The 4730-nt window shown below is 43.0% G+C and overlaps 1 non-coding gene across 1 annotated transcript; it reads right to left on the reverse strand.

The window, feature by feature from the left end:
• Nucleotides 1-356: 356 nt before the first annotated feature.
• LOC116884082 lies at nt 357-487 on the reverse strand. The gene has a single exon (XR_004385826.1). It is a non-coding gene; the product is annotated as a small nucleolar RNA SNORA17 (small nucleolar RNA).
• Between the last annotated feature and the right edge of the window lie 4243 nt (nt 488-4730).

Raw genomic sequence — 4730 nt, forward strand, 5'->3', positions numbered from 1 at the left:
TGTCATCTCAGCAGTGATTTTGGAAGTGCTATATGCCCCACTCCAGCATTATGGCTATCTTGGAAAAGGCTATCTTGGATGTGGTCTATACACTCAGGCCTGTGCAGCACAGGGCTGGTGGTCATCTCAGGCTAGCTCACGTTCTGGGGTCCCCGGCCCTGGACTGGCAGTCATCCTGGTTTTGTTCCTCACCAAAGCCCAGCCAAGATGCTCCATATGAAGGTCATCTGTATCTGGCACCCTTCTGTCCAAGGCCTGAGGTCACAATAGTGTGAAACTCTCTTCCTGTCCTGAGGACCTATCCCAGCCTACTAGATGGCAGACTGGTAGTCATCTCAGCACGGCCTTTTTCAGGGAATGTTAGGTTCCTAATCATTCAGATGTTCACAGGTCAAAACACTGAGTATAGACATAGCCTCTTTCCTCTTGTAACCTATTGACACACATAAATCAAGGCAGCCACACCTGTAATGCTTCTAAAGGCAGGATTGATCTACTATGGATCCACCTTGTATTTTGAATTTCTGTTTCATTATTGAGATAAATCTTGATTTGTATCCCATGCTGCCTTCAAATTCTAGCAACACCCCTCCATCCTGAGTGTGACTAGATTGCAATGTGCAATGGTACCTAGAATCCACTCATTTAAAGAAAAACATTAATAGTTTAATTTTTAGTCAACTGCCTTGGGCTAATCCCATTTCTGCATCCTATATCCAACTTGTCATCACTAATAAGGAAGTAGGAAGTTTCTTCTCATTGCAAAACTCTGTGATACAGGTGAATCAATAGTTGGCTACTTGACTTTCAAACTTAATTGACAGGAGATTATTGAAGACCTATGGCAGGTAGTAGTTGAAGAGTATGTGAGGGATGGGGAGTGTGCATGTCTGAACATTCCAGAAATCACAGAATGAGTGTCAGATCCCCTGAATAGGGAGAACAAGCATCTGTGAACCAACTGACGTGGGTGTTAAATGGATTCTAATTTGAGTCCTCTGCAAGAGCAGTGCATACTCAACTACTAAGCCTCTCTCCAACCACTAAAACTAATGTTACATTTACATATTTATTGTGTATGGTCATACATGTGCCATGGTGTGCTTGTAAAGGTCAGAGGGAAGTATAAAGGAGTCAGTTCTATCTTTCTTCCATATGGTACTCAGGGACTGAATATCTGGGTTGTTACTCAGTGACTTTGTCTGCTGTACCATCTCCACACCCCTGGTATTGTTCTTAAATAAACTCCTCTAGATACTTATGAATGGCAAGGGCAGAGTACAAGGACAGAATCAAGGAGACTAGTGACAAGACCTTTGTAACAGTCCATGGTAGAATAACAGAGAAGGCTGCTCTCAGCAAAGTGGTGAGAGGGCTGAGTTAGAGTCAAGATGTATTTGAGGATGGAATGTGCTGGGGAAATATAGGAGTTAAGGATGATTTAAAAGTTATAAGTTTCATCAACTTGTTGAATAATATTGTCATTTACAGACAAAGGGAGTCACTGGGGAGGAACTGTGGGTGTATACTTTGGTTTGTTAAGGCAGACAGTTTGACTATCATGTGAAGGAAAGGATGAAGGCGTCATTTGTAATCGCATTGTTTGACCTGGCAAACAAATACAGCCATATTTCAGGAGAAACCTGTCTGAGGTTCAGGATGGGGAAAGAACAGAATGGCCTCAGAAACCATCAGTAAATAAATTAATCCTGTTTACTTTAGCCTTCCTTATGGGAAAAGCATACTTACAAAGGCAGAGATAGAGTGAATATCTCTGTACCTGTTTTTGTACCTTGTTAATGTTTATTAATTTTGATCTGGAAATATTGCTAAGTGGATTAAAAGTGGTTGGTTTGCAAACCAACCAGCTGACTTACACTGTCAGATTCTTAGTGGAAGGAGAGACCAACTCCAGAATGTTGTCTTTGACCTCCACGCATGTGCCCTGGTACCCAGAATAAGCATTTTATTTCAAAAATAAATCATTTTGAATAAGCAACTATTGAAATATTTGTCAAATATTCAAATCAAATTTACTTCAAATAAATAAATCACTTTTAAAATGAAGTAAAAACAGAAAACAAGTTAAGTTGGGGACTAGGGAGACAGTTTTGTTATTAAAGTGCTTGCTGCATAAACACGAGACCCTAAGCTGGATGCCCACATGTACAGATCTATAGATATAAACCTTTGATCCTAGTGCAAAGGAGGAAAAGACAAGGCGATCTGTGGCATTTGCTGCCTAGACAGGCAAATCAAGTTACCAAGTTCCAGGTTTACTTGAAGCCTCTGTCTAAGAGATAATGTAGAGGGGGATTGAGAGAGATATCCAATAGGTCTTAGTAGCCAAGGTTGTCCTAGAATTCTCTATGAAGCTATGGATTATAGACCTGGGCCACAATGCCCAACTCTTTGTTTGTTTGTCTCACTATGTAGTTCTGGCTCTCCTGGTATTCATTATGTAGACCATGCTAGCCTGGAACTCAGAAATTCACCTGCCACTGCTTCACAAATGCTGAGATTAAAGGTATATGCCACCACATGAAACTGAGACTAGACTTTTCAGAAAGGCTTTGAAGGAAGGCTTTAGAAGCAAGATGAGATGCAAAGTAGGGATTCAGAGGAGAGGACAGTATGGGCAGCAAGTGTATTAGAGGGAAAATGGAGCTGATTCCAGATAACTGTTGAAAGGTTCCATGTACTTGACAGCTGTGAGGCAGGTGGGGATGGGAATTTTACAGTACAGTGAATGAAATGTAAAAGGGAGATAGCCAGGAGATCTGGGCTGCAGAGAGAACAAGGAGTGAAAATTGGGGGAAGTTGAAGGTCCTCGTGGAAATCAAAGATAGACCATGCCCTGTGAAATGGCTTTTCATTTGAGAGAGTATCCTGGAAGATTGGAGAGTAGGGAAAGTTATGGACTTTTAGGTTGGGTAGACAGACCCATCAGTCAGAGAATGGTGGGTAATTTGTCTGACTAAAAATCTTGTGGAAACACTGAGGAGGAACACTCGGCTTTCAAAGCTCTGTGAGAGATAAACAGCTGGTACAGTCAATGAAGAGTTGCAGGCTGGTGCAGTGGGTTGCTACTCAGAGGTAAGTAGTCAAAGGAAATGGTTGCCAGTTGTAGGGAGCACAAAAGATTCAGTGTTAGGCTAAAGACAAGAAGACCAGTTCTTAGACTGAGAAGTAGCCAAAATATACTGTGTTTTAAAGTATCAAATGAGAAGAAGCCAGGTGTGGTTGTGTTCTGAGCACTCAGGGGGATGAGGCAGGTGGGTCTCTGTTAATTTGAGGCCAGCCTGTCTACATGGCCAGTTTCAGGTCACTTATAACCACAAAGAAGTGGGGGAGGGGGGCACAGAGAGAGAGAGAGAGAGAGAGAGAGAGAGAGAGAGACAGAGACAGAGACAGAGACAGAGACAGACAGAGAGAGACAGAGACGGAGACAGAGACAAAGACACGGAGACACAGGGACAGAAATGCACACAGAGAGACAGAGACAGGTACACAGGGAGAGACAGAGAGACCCAGAAAGAGACAGAGACAAAGACAGAGATAGATAAGAAGGGGTGGACGAGTTAGAATGGGGCAGAGGGAGAGAGGGGGAGAGTGATAGTGGGTGCTATATAGAGAGAGACAGAGACACAGAGACACAGAGACAAAGAGACACAGAGATAGACGAAGGAACTGTTGAGTTTAGATTTCATCTTGGGGGCCAGTTAATCACCTCTTGGTCATCTGAGGTTTCTAGAATACGTGAGACCCAGATTGAGCAGATGTGCAGGGCCTCAAGGAACACATGCTTGTCTGGAGTGAAATAACAGGAGCTCTTTTTTAAAAAGAGTCCAAATGATGCCAATGAAGCAACCCTTATGGTAATGATTACTTGGAATAAGGGGGCTATGAGTATGGGGGCAAAATTTGAGTTCTTCTATTTGAAAATGTGTCTTCCTCTGTGGAATCAGGTCAAATAGTTTCCTTGTGTTTTGATCAGGCAGGGAAAAATGGAAGTGTTACAGCTCTCAAAAGGAAAACAGAGAAGTTTGGACTGTCCATACCAGAAATATAACCAGGGTCCCCATCTCATATGCTACTGTGGTAACCCCAATGCCAGCAACAGGGGTGGCAGCAGCAGCAGGCAATTAGGTGAGCCTAAAAACTACACAGAACAAAAATCATTCCCAAGGAATTGAGACAATTGCTAAAGAACAGACAGCTCTTCTCTGTTAAACACAGTTGAGAGAAGAGGGACTAAAATTGTCACCTCAGTATCCTTACATATAAAAGGAGAGCATTACATAAGGTATGTTAAAGGACAGAAGAGAAGCTTCTACTGTGTTGTAAGCTCAAAATAAATACACGTCAGCAAGTGATTGACTGCAGGGAACGCTCAGGTTATGATGCCCAGAAGATGTGAGATCACTTGGGCCCAAGTAGGGCAACTTGATTACCACCTGGGGACACAGGAGCTTGTTGACTGACTGAGCTAAAATGGAGTTACCTCAATCCCTGTGGCTCCTAGCAATCTGCCTTCTCTCCTGCCGTTGTGATGCCTTGGAGCTGAAGAGTCTGGATCCACCATCGGAATCAGGTCCACTAACTCTGGTGATCTGGTATAAGTTAGGTGAGTGAGGAGTAGATGGCCACAGGGCACTTTCACCAACTTGGTTCAATTCTGAAAAGCAAGTATTGTAAAGGAAAGAATTTGAGATTTGGGGGCTGCTCAG

Source organism: Rattus rattus, chromosome 14 (genome assembly GCF_011064425.1).
Source record: "Rattus rattus isolate New Zealand chromosome 14, Rrattus_CSIRO_v1, whole genome shotgun sequence".
Classification (NCBI taxonomy): domain Eukaryota; kingdom Metazoa; phylum Chordata; class Mammalia; order Rodentia; family Muridae; genus Rattus; species Rattus rattus.